Source organism: Mauremys reevesii, linkage group 1 (assembly GCF_016161935.1).
Source record: "Mauremys reevesii isolate NIE-2019 linkage group 1, ASM1616193v1, whole genome shotgun sequence".
Lineage (NCBI taxonomy): Eukaryota > Metazoa > Chordata > Testudines > Geoemydidae > Mauremys > Mauremys reevesii.
The window spans coordinates 248,840,810-248,859,810 of record NC_052623.1 but is presented as its reverse complement, the minus strand read 5'-3'; the positions used below and the strand labels follow the sequence as shown (position 1 = coordinate 248,859,810).

Here is a 19,001-nt window from a genome sequence, read left to right as displayed (position 1 = left end):
TCTGAGTTTCTTAGCCTAAAACAACAAATTAAGCACCAACCATATCTCACAAAACTGGTTTTTTTATTAGGCCCCTTTCTGCAGCTCTTGAAAGTCCTTTTCTAGAGCCTGCCTCAAGGCTGATTTCCCTCCAATAACTTATTTTATAGCCTAGAGACAGAAACTTCATCCTGCCTCTCTCTTAGAGCAGGGGTGGGAAAACTAAGGCCCATGGGACAGATCCGGACCCCCAGGGCTCTGGATGCAGCCTGCGAGATTGCCCCCCATGGTGCTGCGGGCCCCGCACCACTCTCAGAAGCAGCCAGCACCACGTCCCTGCAGCCTCCCCCCGGGGGGTGTGTGGAAGGCAGAGGGCTTCAGGTGTTACCCTTGCCTCCAGGCACCGCCCCCGGCAGCTCCCATCGGCCAGGAACAGGGAACTGCGGCCAATGGGAGCTTCGGGGGAGGAACCTGGAGGCACAGCAAGGGCAGTGCACTGGGAGCCCTCCGCTCCCCTCCCCTCCCCCACCCAGGGGCCACAGCTCTCCCTGGAGCGACACAGCATGGGGCCAGGGCAGGCGTGCAGGTAGCCCAAACCCTTCCTGCACCCTGCCCCCCAACTCCCTGCCCTAAGCCCCCTGCCTGCACCTCACACCCCTCCTGCACCCCCTTGTACACTCCACACTTCAACCCCGTCCTAAGCCCCATGCTGCACCCCACAAGCACCCCAACCCCCTGCCCTGAGCCTCCTCCCACAATCCGCACCCCTCCTGTACCCCAACCCCCTTCCGAGCCCCCTAATGCCCCTCACACCCCTCCTCTGCCCCAATCCCTTGCCCTGAGCCCCTTCCTGCACACTGCACTCCCTCCCGCACCCCAACCCCCTGCCCTGCATACAATTTCTCAATGCAGATGTGGCCCTCGGCCCAAAAAGTTTACCCACCCTGTCTTGGAGGAATAGCATTCTTTCTCCGTAATAACATACCTACCCCCATAGCATCTGAGTTCTTAACCTAAAGGCATAACAATCTTAATTTTGTATTAATTCTTAAACCATTTGCTTATTTATTTGAATTATTACTCTTCTAAAATAGGAGTTCTGGGTGCCCTCACTTGGATAAAGGCCAATAGTTTTTAAAAACACACTAGCAAACAGACATGTCAATTGACTGACGATCAAATCAAATAACCCAGCAACATAATGTAATAGAAATCTATCACCCACACAACCTCCAAAGTCTCATCCTATCACTATCCAGCTCTCCTCATGAGTAAGGGAGGAAAAAAAGAAATGAGCATGGCACAGGAGGGGAGCGTCTATCCTATGTTTTATTCAGGGTGCCCTGGGTAAAAGATTTTTATGATACATTATGTCCATTATATTTCCAAGAAGTTTGTGTGGAATTGAGCACTTGTTTCTCTGTAGTGTGACAAGATGGCGACAGTCTCCACACAGATAAGCATACCTTAACACTTCACTGCTCTCTACAGGACCAATGACCTGAATTCTGTGGAGAGCTGACAGCTGAGTAGGACCAGGACTTCTGTCTGGAGATGAAAGCTTCCATTTCATAGGTTAACAGCACTTGTGCATACCGTTAGTTTGCTTAAAAATAGCAACAGGGCTGTATGTTCCCCACTTGATTGGACATTTGGCTCCCATTAGATACTGAAACCAGCTTCAGTTGGCCAGATAACAACTCTTCTCAAGGCGCTGGGTATGCAGAGATGCCTCTCTCAGCAAAGATGATGCCAAGTTCAATGTTAATAGCAAGTGAAAATCTGTTAAGAAATCAGTTACAAAGGAAAGAGGGGGAGGAGGTTATTTGCTCTTCTCCCCTGAGGCTTTGGCATGCACAACTTCTGAAGTAAGGCAGCAACCATCATTTCCGGAGGCAAGCATGGCTAATGTTCTTGGATCCTTTGAGAAAAGGAGTTGGTATGAATTAATCAGAGGGGAACAGGGGATGAAGATTTAATCCAACATAAAAGTGTAAGGATGCCAATCAGCTAGGGTTACCACCTTTGAAATGCAAAAATAAAGAAGCCCCCCTCCCCCTCCACACACACGGCAAGCCCACGCAATCCCAACTCCCAACCAAAAGGCAAATTCGCAAACCTTCCTTTCTCCTCATTCTCATACGACTCAAACCCTCTCTTGCACAGTTTTAATGGGTTATCACTTAAACTGCGGAAGTGGGAATACTGCGCATCTTTAACTAGACATATAACTTTTAACATTAGATATCTCAGTGCATTGTGGTGATAATGCAAATCTTTAGACCCCTGTAAAACAACCCCCGGCAGATTAAATTATTTTTCTGGCAACTGGTAAATCATTAAAAAAACTGGCTAGGCCAGTCGAATACTGGCAAGGTGGTAACCCTACGATCAGGGGTATCTGTGTCTATCAGCAGGAATACAAGAAGCTTCTGTCATTGCTTTTCACCCTCAAGGCCATTTCTATCTTCCCTTTCTAAGTCAATCCTCATTTGGATAAAGGCCAACAAGAAATGACTCTCCTTCAAGGATCTCTCAGGGGTACGGTTACTACCTGGTCAGTATTTGACCAACCTGGCTGGTTCTTTTTATGGATTTGCCAATTTTCTGTGTCCAGCTAAAGACGCTGCAGCATTCCCATTGCCACAGTTTAAGAGATAATAGATCAAAACTGTTGAAAATGCAGCAGCTGTCTGCCCACCAACACGCAAGTGCATCGCAGATGTGAGAGAGCGAGGGTCTGAGTGACGGGAGAATAAGGAGACATACAATGTTGTGTTACCACTCTCTAGATCAATGGTTCTCAACCTACTTACCCTTGTGGGCTGCATATACAGCTCTCTGTGTTGTGTGGGCCACATACACACAATACATACACTTCCTGCATGGCCCTGATTGGGCCACAAGCAGCCAGTGGGTTGAGACCCACTGCTCTAGAAACTATAAGTGGCTGTTGGCGGGGAGGATTTGCGGAGTTGCCTTGTAGTTGGGGTTGCAGCAGGCTTGCCTGGGGGAGTGGGGGGTAGAAGGGTGCCTTTTTCTTTTTGCATTTCAAAGGTTGTAACCCTACTCAGGGGTGCAGGGAAATCCTTACCTGAGCTCCAAGAGGCTCTGTACAGAAGGCTTCTACAAGCACTGCTCTTCGATAACAGAATAAATTTCAAGGAGAGACAGTGGCATGAGCAGAAGGAGATCCAAGAGCACCAGCTTTTTCACGAGACAAGGGAAGAAAACTGTGGCTTGAAGAAAGCTTTGAGGCTTGATAGTGGAGTCTCTTAAATATCCCCTCCCCATGCAAACAAAGTAGCCCCAAGGATTTAGCATGGGAGACAAACTTCTGGCTTACAATAGGTTTGCTCCTCTTTTGGCTCCTTCCTCCAAACACAGAAGTCAAATTCCAGCCATGAAAAAGAGTGCACGTGCATGAAAAGAAAATCAGTCTGTTCCAATTGGGCCATGCTCAGCAACATGAGTCACTACTAACAGTGCCAGGGCCATGTTAAACTGGCAGCCTGCCACGTCATTAGCTCTGCCCTGACTAGCATGTTCTGGTGCATAAGAAATAAATGTTCTATTTGGAAAAAATAAACCTCAATTTCTCTCATCTCTTCTATCTTAGGCTGTTTCAGGAAGTCAACAAACCTGTCTGAGTGGCAAAAGTAGATAAGAGTGGGTCAAAATGCATATTCAAGAGCCAAATAAATGTGATCCTTTAACACAGCAGCACAATGCCCACTGCAGCAGCAAGATTTGCATTTCTACCCCCTGCACAGACTATGTTTAGTGTAAGGGCTGAAAATGATAGGGAGGAGATGGGCTCAACTCAAAGCAGAGAGAAGGTCACAGCACCCTAAAAGGGAAAGTCAGAAGAGCCAAAATGGGCAGGTCACTTTCTTTTCCCTATATTCATGTAACCAAGCTCTTCCCTTCTCTCTCTCCTGGATACAAGATGAACTGTTTATTCCCAAGCCTCCTGGTACATGAAGCCACAATAAAACAAAGCTTAACCCATGAAGATAAGAACATGCAAGACTGTCAGGCAGCAGACAGAATAAGGAACACAAACACACTCCTGCCAGCAAGAGTTATAAATACCATGTCCTAAATCCTTTCTATCATTCTGTGGTCAACTCTCCAAACAAAGGCAAGGACTAGACAAAAGCAAGGACTGAATTCAATAGAACTGAACAAAAACAACTACCTCTCCCCAACACCTTCCGTGCACACTGACTTTGGGGTGAATTGTGACTCTCGTAAAACCAAAGTTGCATTATTAAAATAACCTTCCAAATTGTGGTTGTGGTGGGATGTGGGAGTTCTCACACTAGTAAGTAAATGACATTCAGGAATTGGCAGAGATAAAAAGGAAAACGACCTATGGGGCCACAGCAAAGTTGACATTCGGATGTCAAATTAGAACTGTCTATTTAAAACCTTGCAGTTAAACAGCCTAGACCAGAGATTATTCTGTCGCTCTCCATGCTGTCAACGTTGCAAGACAGTGAGGAAATGTCCTACTGCTGCAGGATACAAACAGAAGGACAATGACTTACCTATACATTGAGTTCTTGAAACATGATCTCTCTGCAAAGCTACACTGCAAGACACTGACCAAGACCCAAACAGTATGGACCTGTAGAAACAAATCATTAAGAACTTTTGGCTCAATTTTGGTGTAAATAAATAGCACCTTGGTAACATGACGGCTTAAAATACCTAAATAAATCCAATCCTTCAACATAAAAAAAGAGGTTCATGGAAGTGAATGAAGTTCATCACTGGGGTGAGAGGCTGATTCTGGTTAATAATTAAGGGCAAACAGCTATTGTACCTTCCCCAGGTGCTTAATTTTCTGGAGGAAGGAAGGAAGGAAGATGTTGCTTAGAGGGAAGCTGTGTAGAGGAAGCATCATTGTAAAAGCAAGCAGCAGGTTAAGTAGGAAAGCTGACTTTGCAGACAGCATAGAAGGAAAATACTGCCACATCTAGTGAAATTACACGATACACACTAGTAGGGAAATTAACTGTTACTGTGACCAAAAAAAAAAAAAAGTACTTGGAAAGATTTCTTTGACTGCTAGAAGGGGAGTCCCTACACTGACAAGCTGGGCTGCAGTGCCATCTTGGGAATATGATCAATTATGTTGAAGCTGGTGGTATGCATTTAGTTCACTAGCTGGAAAAAACAGTTATTCACATTCTCATAACTGTTGTTCTTCGAGATGTGTTGCTCGCGTTCATTCCAATTAGGTGTGCTCACGCTGCGTGCACAGTTGTCAGAAAGATTTTCCCTTAGTAGCTCCTGTCGGGTCGGCCGTGGAGCCCCCTGGAATGGCGCCTTCATGGCGCTGAATTTATGCCCCTGCTGACCCAGGCCACTCCTCAGTTCCTTCTTGCCAGCTACTCCGATAGAAGGGGTAGGAGGGTGAGTATTGGAATGGATATGAGCAACACATCTCAAAGAACAACAGTTACGGGAACTGTTTTTTCTTCTTTGAGGGATTGCTCATATCCATTCTAATTAGGTGACTCCCAAGCTCTACCTACGTGGTGAGATCAGTGTTATGGAATCGCTGACTGGAGCACCGCTCTGCCGAATGCTGCATCATCCCTGGCATGCTGGATGACGCCATAATGAGAGGTGAACGTATGTATCAAGGACCACATTGCCACCCTGCAGATCTCTTGTATTGGATCCTGGGCCAGGAATGTTGCCAAAGAAACCTGCACCCTTGTGGGGTGTGCCATAAGGGCCGGGGCTGGAACCTTGGCTAGCTCGTAGCACATCCGGATGCAGGACGTGATCCATGATGAGATCCTCTGAGATGAGACCGGGAGGCCCTTTGATCCAGTCCGCAACTGCCATGAACAGCTGGCTCGACTTTCGGAATGCCTTTGTGCACTGGATGTAAAAGGCCAACGCCTGCCGAACATTCAGTGAGTGGTGCCTCTGTTCTCAGATATTAGCATGAGGTTTTGGGAAGAAGACAGGCAGAAAAATGTCCTGGTTGTTGTGAAAGTGTGACATCACCTTTGGAAGGAAGGTCGGGAGAGGTCTGAGTTGTACCTTGTCCTTATGGAAAACCATGTAGGGGGGATCGGAAGTGAGGGCCTTTAACTACAACACACTCTTTGCTGAGGTAATGGCGACCAGAAAGGCAACCTTCCATTACAGGTGAAGGGAGCAAGCTGCCAGTGGCTCAAAGGGGGGCCCCCATTAGCCTGGAGAGAACCAGGTTAAGGTTCCACGCAGGGTCCCACACAGGGAGTGGTTGTCTAATTTGTGGGTATAACTGGTCGAGGCCCTTGAGGAAATGGCTTGGGATGGCAAAGATTGAATGCCCGGCTGCACCTTGATGGACGACGCTGAGAGACTGTGCTGTTTCAGGTGCAGCAAGTACTCCAGGATGAGTGGTATGGGGGCCTGGAGTGTAGGTATGTGATGCTAAGCACACCAGAATGTGAACTTTTTCCACTTTGCTAGGTATGTGGCCCTAGTGGAGAGTTTTCTGCTGACAAATAGGACCTCTCTTACTGGTTCCAAGCACAGAAGCTCCATGTGGTTTAGCCATGAAGCTTCCAGGCTGTGAGATGGAGGGACTGGAGGTCAGGGTGATGAAGACAACTGTGGTCCTGAGTGATCAGGTCCGGGAGGAGTGGCAACGTGATCCGGGTGTCCACTGACAGCTCAAGGAGCGTGGTGTACCCATGTTGTCGAGGCCATCCTGGTGCCACCAGAATTAACTCTGCCCTGTCTCTGCGGACCTTGAGTAGGACCTTGTACACAAGGAGGATCGGGGGAAAGACATACAACAGCCGGTCTCCCCAGGGTAGCAGGAACACGTCTGTGATCGAGCCTGGGCTGTGTTTCTGGAAGGAGCAGAACATTGGGCACTTTCTGTTGCTCCGGGTGGTGAAAAGGTCGAACCAAGGATACTCCATCTTCCAAAGGTGGGGGTATACGACATCCGAGTGGATGGACCACTCATGATTGCGAAAGGACCTGCTTAGGTGGCCCGCCAGTTTGTTCTGAATTCCTGGGAGACAGTCCACTCCATTCACCTGGGAGCATCCTATGCAAAACTCCCACAGCCGAGGGCTTCCCGACATAGGGGAGAGGAACGGGCTCCACCCTGCTTGTTGATGTAAAACATGGCGGTGGTGTTGTCCATTAGAACTGCTATGCACTGTCCTTGTAGTTGGGTTTGACATGCTAAACACATCACCCTCAGCTCTTTGATATTGATATGGAGTGAGAGCTCGTCCTATGACCACCAGCCCTGCGTTTGGAGGTCTCCCAAGTGTGCTCCCCATCTCAGAGCTGACGCGCCCATTATCAGGGATGAGGAGGGCTGGGAGCTGTTGAAGGGGACTCCCGCACACACTGCCTGAGGATTGAGCCACCACTGGAGGGACTCAAGCACTTGTTGAGGCACATTGATCACTGACTCCAGGCTGTTGCACCCCAGGCGATAGGCCGAAGCGAGCCACACCTGGAGGGATCTGAGTCTCAGTCTGGCATGCCAGATTACGCAAGTGCAGGTTGCCATGTGGCCAAGGACACTTGGGCATCCCCTTGCTGTAGTGGTCGGGTATCTCCTGAGGCCTTGAATAATGTCTGTCAACGCCTGGAATCGGGCCTTTGGCAGAAACGCTCTTGCCTGTACCAGATCCAATACCACCCTGATGAACTCTATTCTTTGGGATGGTGACATGATTGATTTGTTCATATTGATGAGGAGATCCACTGTCTCGAAAGTGGATCTGATCAAACGGAGCTGACACGCTACCTGTTCCCTGGAGCGCCCCCTGAGCAGCCAGTCGTCGAGATAAGGGTATACCTGCCTTTCCTTCATCAATAATAGCCGAAAATTCGGCTCTGGAGTATGGTGGAATCAGGTCCTTAAACTTCAACATGGAGGTCCACAAGTTGAAGTTGATCTACTGAGGACAGCTTGTTGGTTTGCTATCCTCAGCTGCGGGCCTCCCACTGAATAGACCTTTCTGCTGAAAAGGTCCATTCGCTTCGACTTCTTCAACTTGGGAGTCAGTCCCTGCTGCCCCTGTCTCTCCTTCTCATTAACTGTGGCCATTACAAGGGAGTATGGCTGCGGGTGCAAGAATAGGTACTCGTACCCTTTAGAGGGTACGAAGTACTTCCGCTCAACACCTTTAGGGGTAGGTGGGATAGATGCAGGGGTCTGCCATAGGAAGTCTTAATGTTGCTCTAAATAATTATCAGGGGCAGAGTTACCTTGTATGGTCCCTCTGGTGCCAAGATGTTCACTTGTTTTCTCAGGTTTCACTACTTCCTCCACCTGCAACCCCATGTTGCGGGCAATCCTCCGCAGTAGGTGTTGGTCTATTGGGGGGCGGACCCGAGGTAGATGCACCTGCCACTGCCTCGTCTGGGGACAAAGATGATGAAGCCAGGGGTGGCACAGGGTCCTCCTGACCCTCCAGCTCTCTGACCTCCTCCTGGTCAGTGCCGGAGGCCTCTGTGCTGACTGTTGTCAGAGTGGCAGTGGCCTGGCCAGGCAGCGGGCCTTGTGCCGATGTCATCTCCATGGCGTAGGTCAGTCCTTAGGTGATGGGGGCACTTGGGTCTCAGAGGCCACTGACCGGGAACCCCTGGAAAAGGACCCCTGAGCCTGGTGGTAGGTCCAGGGGATCCAAAAGGGCCACTGTACAGGTGGCTGCCACTGGGGATGCCAGGATACCACTCCTGCCTCACTTCGGCGCCTGTCAGATCTGTGCTGGCTGCGCCGGGAGTAAAAGGAGTCCCCATCAGAGTCCGATGAGACCGACCTCGACAGTGATGACCATGGTGGTGCCAATGGGTAGTACATCAGGGACCAGTGCCAAGTTGACGGCGTGGGCAACCGGTGTTGCTCCGTCAGTGCTGGGGACCAGTGCCACTCTACCCTCGGTACTGGGGAAGGAGATAGTCGCCCCGCTGGTGTCAGGGAACTCCGCCCGGAACCCGATGCTGGTGAGCGGTGCCTTGAAGACAGCAATCGGGAGCTGTACCAAACTGGAGAGGTCCACCACCACATCATGGCTGGCTTGCCTCTAGACGGAGCCAGTCGTTGAGGCACCGAAGGCTTGTCTCTGACTGCAGGGGGTTGAGGTGCCATCATGGCCATCAGATCCCTCGTAGCTTCCAGGGTGAAGGGCAGCTCTAACTCCTCCACTTGGCACTGCCTGCCTGGAGAGTCGCTGGGTACCGGACTTGACAGTCCCCTCCAGGGAACCAAAGTCAACAGCGCTGACTCCTGTGCTCTCAGCGCCAAATACTCCTGCGTAGGATGTACTGCTGTTGTGCCTGCTGGCACCGCTGTCTTCAGCACAGGGGAAGGATCTCTGTCCGTCTTCCTGTGCAGCTTGTGTGGCACCGGTGAATGGGAGCGATGCCGGGCTGTCTCCGCAGCCAAACATCTCTTAGGCCAGAGTCCTTCCTCGGCGTTGTGTTGCATACCGAGGCCAGGGTGCTCCATACGGACGCACTCAGTGTTGGGTCCTGATGGTCCGTGGCAGGCTTGGGATGAAGAGCAGATTCCATCAGGAGTTGTTTAAGACAGACGTCTCGGTCCTTTTTCGTCCTGGAGCGGAAAGCTCTGCAGATTTTGCATCTCTCTGTCTGGTGCGCCTCCCCCAGACATTTCAGGCATGAGTCATGGGGGGTCGCCTGTTGGCATAGGCTTGCTGCAGGTTCCGCAAGGCTTAAACCCTTGGGACTGAGGCATGCCAACAGAACCCAAGGGAGGGGTCGCGGTTTGGAGAAAAAACCCACTCCCAAACCTTAACTATATACAACTATAACTAACTAACTGAGCTAGAACTACAACTACAAACTAGAAGATATGTTAAGGGAAGCACTTGCTATGCAAGCGACCGCAGTTCCAACGACTGTCACGGGTGGTAAGAAGGAACTGAGGAGGGGCCAGGTCAGGAGGGGCATATAGTCAGTGCCATGAAGGCGCCACAGCTGACCCGATGGGAGCTGCTAAGGGAAAAACTTTCCAACGACTGTGCATGCGGCACGCACACACCTAACTGGAATCGATATGAGCAATCACTCAAAAAAGAACAATAAAGTTACAGACTCAACTTAAAGGGGACTCAGGACTCAGAAAAGGGACTGGATAAGACTTGGCTATGTTTAACTGGTATATAGCCTTTCCACTCTGAGAACGTGATTGTCACCTACGGGTTGTTCAAGTCTGACCATAAAATGGCTACTGAAGTCTTATGAAAAGTATTGCAATAAAGTCATATTACTTTATGTTGTTCTGTACAGGTTTGCATTTTGAGTACTGGTGTCATGTTTTTGGAGGAAGCTACTTTAAGAAAATTTAATATAAAATATGTGACTTACAGAAACATGACTATTTTCCTATGTGTTCAGAAACCAGCTACATCCACCCCGACACACACATTCTTGGGATTAGGAAAATTAGCACTGAATCTTTAGGAGGTAAGCAGAACCTGACCTAGTCCAGCTGTGAATGATACACTGTCAACCAGAGGAACCTGAGGGAGGATTGGGACACTATTTTTCTAAGACAAGTTTGCTTTCTCCCCATATTACAGTTCTGCTAACAGTACTGGTGTACCGATAGTTGAGATTTTAGTCAGTGCTGTGATCATTGTCAGGGATTGTATTCACACCAAAGCTTGGCACAAGCCGCCTTAAGCAAGCTGTCTTTTTGACAAAATTTAATTCTGAGACATGGCTTGGGTGTTCCATTACATTACAAATATCAAGTATTTGGGTTAAGTTGTTAGTTTTTGCTTGTGTAATTTAAACATCTTGGATTTAATTTTAGCAGGTTTATAATTTATAACCTAGTCTCATTGCTTTAGGTATAAAGAAGGAGCACCAGTCTGAGTTTAGAATTAGCTGACTTGTATCAAAACCTCTGTTGTTTAAAAAAACATTTTTAAATTATCTGCATGAAGTACCTTTGTATTTTCATTCATGCACCTTGTGTCTACATGGGTATTTGCATATCTGCCACCAGGAAAATGCCTGGTGCTACCTTAGCACAGAACTCAAAAAGTCAATCCCTTCCTCACCCCAAGAGATAGCTAGCACCAACAGCCACCAGGTATTCATAAGAGACAATAACTGGCTACAGTCCATCATCGTGAAGTCTTTGGGAGGAAGGGAAACATTTAATTTTAAAACCTGCCTTCTTCTCTTACTACTACTAAAGTCAAACAAATTATCAGTTTCAATATATCTTGGAAGTCTGAGCTCAATCACTTGTAATGAGACAAAAAAAACCAAAACACTGTTTACAAACATTTCAGAGCTTACATTTATAACACTAAACATGCCTCACTAGGAGATAAAAATGAGCCAAGTGGCACGTTATTTAAGTCACAAGATACAGCTCATGGATCATTATGACCATGTGAATTTTCAGTTTTCAAAACTTAAGAAAATTTACTAATTAATACTTTTTTTTTTTTGGTTAGTTTGAGGATAGCAACTGAAAACAGACAAATCCACAAGACAAAGAACAAGTATAGTATGGGAGAAAAGGGAAAGCTTGCAATGTTTCCCAAATCACACCTAGAAGCAGCAACTCTGCTGTGGAGAGAATAATTCACTCTCAATATCCATCCATGGCTTTTCAGACTGCCAAAACAGTGCCAGTGCAGATAGTGTTTTCTATTACGGTGATACAAAGAACTTAATAGATCATCAACTAGTTTTCGCAAATCTAAGAACAGCTGTCACGTGGCAACAACTTTCAGTCGCTACCAATCTGGACTGGATTTGAACCAGTGACTTAGAGATGAAAGGCTCTGTTTTCCATTACCAATACCTGAGCCACTTTAGTGAGTTCCATGTTAAACTCTTCAGAAACAATTCATTGTGACAGTTACCCAATGGTAACCCAGCATTATAGGGAGAAGGAGCGAAAAATTGGAGCATATTAAACATTTTAACTTTTAAAATGCACTGAAATTACTAAATGTACTGTTTTAAAATTGGAGAGCAAATCTAATGTCTAGCAACTAATTTTAAAGCAATGTGTAGAACAGAGATGGGAATATTTAATATCTTTCATCTCGACACTAGTAAAATGAGACATTTCCCCTCCTTTCAAAAAGCTAGAAGTGACTACATATATTTTAAATAAGCAGTTCTTGGATTTCACCACATTTTTCTGTAGTTCTGTGGCTTACATTGATTTATTAGAGCAGGATCTCTTGATATAATTAAGTGGGTAATGATATTGCTTAGACTGGAACTCTGTTGCCTCTGTGGTCGGAAATACTAAGCCATATAACTCTCCTTACATTTACGTTAATGCACTTGATTAAAGGCAAGAACAAACAGAGGGAAAGCTCTCAGGATTTTCTTTACAAAAACTTTTAAAACAGTGTTTCCCAAACTTGGGACGCTGCTTGTGTAGGGAAAACCCCTGGCGGGCTGGGCCGGTTTGTTTACCTGCCCCGCCTGCAGGTCCGGCGGATCACGGCTTGCTGCTGCAGGCCAATGGGGGCTGCTGGAAGTGGCGGCCAGTATGTCCCTTGGCCCACACCGCTTTCAACAGCTCCCATTGGCCTGGAGAAGTGAATCACGGCCAGTGGGAGCCGCGATCAGCCAGACCTGCAGACGGGGCAGGAAAACAAACCGTCCCGGCCCACCTGGGGCTTTCCCTACACAAGCAGCGTCCCAAGTTTGGGAAACACTCTTTTAAAGAATGGGTGGGCCACAAGCAATTAAATGGTATGTGTCAATTCCCAAATTTGGTGAGATTTGAAAATATCTAAGTGACATTGTCTTGTCTAACCTAGAATAAAATATTCCAATGATATTTTTCAGAAATTCCAATGAATATTTAAAAAAAAAAAGACTTTTCTATAGTGTCTACAACTCAGTTATTTCAGTGTCAGTGCACTAGAATTTAAAGTGAGTAGAAACTGAACATAAATAAAAGTGAAGCTGCCCAGCCTGTTTGTGTTCCTCTTTTTGGACAATGAAGAGTAAATATGAAATGTAAAGAGTGACAAAGTTTTCTGAGTCTTTCCATCTTATTGATTTCAAGTGCTATGGAAACATTGTGGAAATTTGTTTTCTAAAAATGATTTGTTAACTTGTATGTCCTTTTAAGGAAAATATGTAAATGCTCTTTTTATGTTTAAGTTCATTTAATTTTTAACCCCATGTTTTTCCTGTATACACAGCAGCAGTACAGCAAGTCAAACTCTGTTGCTGGCTCCTAATTTGTCTTTTTAATTCACCGTTGCCAAATTAGAAAACACACAATTAGAGGCCTAAAACAGGTTCCCCCAAAGGAGGGAGAGACACAGTTTAGGGTGATGTAAAGGGATGCAAATAGGAATTGACAGAATATCAAAGAAAAACGTAAGTTATAGATTAAGATTTCATGAAAAAAAAACATCAGTGTGGGAGGGCAGATGTCAATTCAACTGTGGCACAATCTCTCCAGGGAAGTTGTGGAAGCCTGTTGCTCAAATGAGTTAAAATCAGATTGGAAAAAGTATGAGAAAAATATATAGTGAAGAATAAACCTTAACTGGCCCTAGGAGGAGGTGAGAATGGGCAAGATGGCATGTGTCTGCTCTCTATGATTTTGCAAGGAAATGAATGAAACCAAAACCCCACAGCTTTCTTTGCAACTACAGTGTTAGGACAGCAATGGGCAGTTGGGGGTAGAAAGCATTTTGAAGTCATAGGAGTTCAATGTTTACTTCAGAGCATTTCAATCTGACAGTTCTCTGAGCTAACTGTTGTGATGGAGCAAGGCCGGATGGCTACAGGAAAGTACTCAGGAACAGGTATGTTAGCCCCAGGCTAAGCAAATCCCTAGTACCATGGGAACCAAAATGGCAGTTGCTCCAGGGTAATTAAGGCACCTGGGGCCAATTAAGAACTTTCTAGAAGGCACCAGAGAGAGCTACATTGATTGGAGCACCTGCAGGCTAATCAGGGCACCTGGTATAAAAAGGGGAGCTCACTCCAGTCAAGGAGGAGGAGCCAGAGGAAGGAAGGGCGTATGAGGAGCTGGGAGCCAGAGACACAAGGAACTAAGAACTGAGAGGGTGTACTACTGGAGGATTGAGGAAACACCATACAATCAAGCAGTATCAGACACCAGGAGGATCCTATGGTGAGGATAAGAAAGGTGTTTGAAGGAGGCTATGGGGAAGTAGCCCAGGGAGCTGTAGCGGTCAAGCAGCGGTTACAAGTAGTACTATAGAGACTGCTGCAATTCACAGGGCCCTGGGCTGGAACCCGGAGTAGAGGGCGGGCCCGGGTTCCCCCCAAGCCTCGCTACTCCTAATCAGACATAGGAGGAGTTGATCCAGACTGTGGGCTTCATCCAAGGGGAAGACCACTGAGGGGAGGAAATCCGCCAATAAGCGCAGGACCTACTAGAGCAGAGGAGGAACTTTGCCATAACGTGTAATAATATCCCAATGACTTCTCTATTAGGATGGCTAGTAAAGTAAGTTTCAAATCCCATACTTCTCCACCATACCAAAAATCTGAGCCTATCTGTGGCAAACTGAATTAAAAAGAAAAACCTCCCATACAGCATCGGTAAGCCTATCCTAAGTCACTTTGCCCCATACATCCTGCTACAGAACGCATGTTAGAAGTGTATCTGCTTGCTGAACCTCTAGCCAGGATTCACAAGGGACTGAAGGGCACCTGTGTTAACTGACAGCCTTGTTTACACCACTGGTTTCCACAGGGAGAGAGGTTGGGTTGAGCAATCAGCAAAGTGATAGAACCAATGGATAAGCTGGACCTATTGCACAGAAAAGCCAGCTATTTTCAGCTTGGATTCTTGGGAAATTTATTAGACTAGGGCACTAGGCAAAAGGTTAAGGGGACAGAATAGACTGAACTGTGCTATAAATAAATACTAGACTTTTGACCATGCAGTTTTATTACAACCTGCGTCACCAATTACTGTGATGGAAGTGGGTGTGTCAACTAGCTACTGAAGTAACAGCTGTTTAAATATATAGTGCAGACAACCTGCCTCATGAGAACATAAAAAGTGCTACAGCTAAGCACTCAAAAGTCAGCAAATGCCAAAGTTAAGGTTGCGCGCGCACACACCCCCATACCTGCCCTCTTGTATGTCCACATTATATGGTCTAATTGCATGATCATAACCTTTGACATATGAGCACAAACTGTTATATCTCAGACACAAAACACAAATTGTGTACAACCTTTTTATTACACTTCAGCAAGAGCTTTAATATATACTACACTGTTATATTTAGATTCTCAGAGTAAGACAGAGTTGACACAATTAATACTCAAACTATCTTCAAATTCTAATATTCTACTGATTTTTTTCTGTTGCCTGTTAAGCAGGAGACTTTCCAAACATACACAAAATAGAGGTAAGGTGTACCACACCCATACACTTTCAACAGGAAATGGGCACTTCACTCCCCTTTCAAAATCTTTACCAAACTGTTTCTTTAATGAGTTTGGCTATAGAATTAATGTATTTCTAATTGGACAAATGTAAGTAAATTGAAAATGATTTTTTTCTCATAAGAGGACAAAAAAAGTGTTTCAAGGTGTAAATTCTACTTGTATTAAATGTTAAGTGTATTTGCAACAAGAGGAATTAAACACTACGGATAATGTTGTAGTCAGTGAAAAGTGTATTGTAATTTAATTCTGAATACTATAAATATTTTCACTCTGACCCCATTTCACTTCATCCATAGTGGTTTAAGTACTATGTTCCACCCCTCCAGAAGAGCCTGAACGTTCAGTGTGACTATATGTAACTTCTGGATGCTTCTGAACTGATCAGAAAATGAGAAGTCTATAGAGTTCGAATAGCTATCCGTACATGAGTTATGCATCCATCCTTATCTTCGCACATCGAGAACTTTGCAAGAAAACACCTGAAAAAAAAATCTATTGTGCATGTGATTTTCAGAAATTTAACTCAGTCAAATAAAACTATATTTTCACTTGAACAGTCAAATGCACTTGTCACTGAGGGGTATTTTCATTCTAATTTTCAACTTTTAAACCCCTGCCTCTTCCATTTCATGCTGTTCAAAAACAAATACAATATATTTATTTTTTAATTATGGGGAAAGTATTTTTTCTATTCTTCTTGTATTCAATGGCTGAACTGATTTGACTTCAAAACAAAACAAAAATCACTTCTGGGAAGAGACAAACACTGGAAAAACTCAGCCCAAAAGTTGTAAGTTTCAGAAAGTCTGATAACAGGAGACAGCAGAATGGAAACTATTATGCACCTTGCCATAGGAGGGGGGGGTCTTCATTAACGCTCCACTATGATTAAAAGACATTTAGGAAGAAAGTAGACCTTCCTGTGTCCCAGACTGCAGCCCATTTGCACGTGTAGGCTTCTTGGATCCTCATGGGTACCCTCAACAGAACAGACTGTGTCCTGTGTGTCCGGAGAGGGACATTTTAATCACGTTGCTTACAATACAGATTGTGTCCATACACCCAGCACAGCGAGGCAGAACGTTGGGTGTAGTACTGGGAGGAACAACAATCTTACTTTTATAACACTTCCTTTCCTGCTCTTGTTCAGTTCACAACCTGCCTAATCTACCATCCTACTTGCAAACAAAAGGCTAAGAAAAAAAGCTGCTTAACAAAGAATTGAGTAATGCTTCAGAGAGCATGCAAAGGGTGGCATGCCTACAGCAAGAGTATATTTTGTACAGGAAAATGTAAGCCATCTGTAATGTTCTGTCTCTCCTGGGGTGAAGTTATACCACAAAGCAACTAAAGATAGCACTGTGATTGTGTGTTGGCAGGGAAGCAGCAAATTAAGCTCTGCCTAAGCAGACTAAGATCAGCCATGAACTGAGTAACTGCAGTTTCTGGGACAGCTTTTAATAGTTCTTTCCAAAATCCAAATACAGGGTTCTAGGGAGATTATAGAGGCCTTGCCCCAGCTAGACAACCCAGGTCAAGGGTGGAAGGAGACTCAAACTTCATTGTTCAACTAGCAGTGACTCCCACGTTATCCAGCCAAGAATTAGAAGGATGAAATGTGAAGGGAATGGAAAGGGGAATTCTCAGTTGGAAACAGACATGCCTGCAGCTGATAAAAAACACACAGTACTTACTACAAAATGTATTTGCTCCTCCCTAAACTGGCATCAAAAGGGATTCCTTACAAAAGTAGCCCTGAATAAGATAAACCATTGACAGGTTTCAGAGTAGCAGCCGTGTTAGTCTGTATCCGCAAAAAGAACAGGAGTACTTGTGGCACCTTAGAGACTAACAAATTTAATAAATGTGTTAGTCTCTAAGGTGCCACAAGTACTCCTGTTCTATAAACCATTGATTAGCTGAAGTTTCATCTCACTCCTCCTCCGCTCCCATCTCCCAGTATCTTTATCCTCTCCCGATGTCCCTTTGGTCTCCATCTCTCTCCCATGCACATCCCCTTTCTGGAGTGATTGTTTCTGTCAATTGCAGAAGACACCACAAAACCCCCTCAGTCTGGGCAGCACTATCTGGTTTTACTGCACTATAAAATCCCTACCTCTCTCCACAAAACTCCAGAGCTCCCTTTGACCTTAAATGGTGCAATAAAGCAAACTGCTCCTGCATTTCTGCTCCCTTACTTCACCATTCCTCTCGGAAGACAAGAGCACGTACGCCGCTGGCTAAATTCCTGGTTTTTGGTCTTGCACTCCAGGAAAATTGATTAGATGTAATTGTGCACGATTACATTATCAACCACCAATCAAAATGCAGGACAGATGGAGTGTGTTGCATCCATGAAGCTACACACCAGTAGATTATCAAAGGGTGCAGGTGTAAAGCAGAAGTCTACCACATTAAGATGGGTGGGGGGGGAAGAGAATAATCAGCACACAAGCCTAATGGGAGTAAAATACCTTCATTAGACTCTTAGGCCCCAATCTTGTAGCTTTTCAGGTAAAAACTTATTTCAATGAGACAAAAGCCTAGTGAGATGGCAAGTTGGTTTTCTAGTCACTTACCAGAAAACACCAGTAGATGATTTCATGTCAGAAGCCCATGTTTTAAACTGTACAGTGATTTCAGTCACAAAGGAAATACTCAGGTCTGTCTTGATGTGTAAAAAGGGATTTCTGATGGCATGGCAGCAGGACGGGGTGGAGGGAAAAGAGGAATGCAAAAAATAGACAGTTTTGAACAGAGATATTAGTTTCAAATTTCTACCCAGAAACAAAACAGATTTTACATTGCCACCCACAGCCAGACGCTTCAGGACTGCTTACTTTCATTCCGTGGTCTCTAAGGAATGACTAGCTCTGTATGAATGGAGCTTTTTAGCTAGGCTTAGGGCATGCAAGAAGGGGGGGATGAGCGGGGTAATTGGGGCAAGACCAGGAAGGAAAGTTACAGAGCACAAATTGTTTACAAATACTGAGCCAAGCTAACACGATCTCCTTGACTGTTCAAGCATATCATTAAATTAAACCCTGAACAACAGGCATGGGGGCCAGGAGAATGGTACCACTTCATCCTCCACTTTGCTAACGGGCAGAAGGGCAACATTCCATGTAAAGTTTATACGAGTGGAGCAGCCAGAAACAGGAGCCCTCAATCAGGGTTGCTTTGGAAATTAACCACTGCTAGGCTGCCAGTCAATGCCAGTGATGCCACAGGAAAGCGCCCTTGCGTCACTGCAAAAACAAAGCACTGCGGCCACAGGTGGGAGAAGGGAAAGTGTCCAGACAAGAGCTAAACTGAGCCTCCCCCTAAAGCAACCAGAACAAAGGAGGGTAACAGCTTGGTACAGAGAAGAAACCTGACTGGGAAGTCCCATGCTGAACATGAAAGCACAGCACTGCTGGCGTCTGGCCTGCAAACACACTATTATTTTGGGTTTCTATTTTTTAACAGACTGAGGGATGCAGATGAGGAGAGTTAGAGCTCGCCACTACTATGTACTGACTAGGTCAGGCCTGCACAACTCGTAAAGCGGCGAGGGCCACATTCCTCCAAAGAAA

General features: G+C 45.7%; 1 protein-coding gene across 8 annotated transcripts in view; it reads right to left on the bottom strand.

Annotated features, from left to right (window-relative positions):
• The window catches only part of MICAL3 (microtubule associated monooxygenase, calponin and LIM domain containing 3), a 261,040-nt gene that overhangs the window by 185,916 nt on the left and 56,123 nt on the right, over positions 1-19,001 (bottom strand). For all 8 annotated transcript variants that reach the window (XM_039545905.1, XM_039545912.1, XM_039545923.1 and 5 more), the window contains exon 2: positions 4,533-4,612. The gene's annotated coding sequence lies outside the window, so the exon portion shown is untranslated. The remainder of the gene's footprint in view (positions 1-4,532; positions 4,613-19,001) is intronic.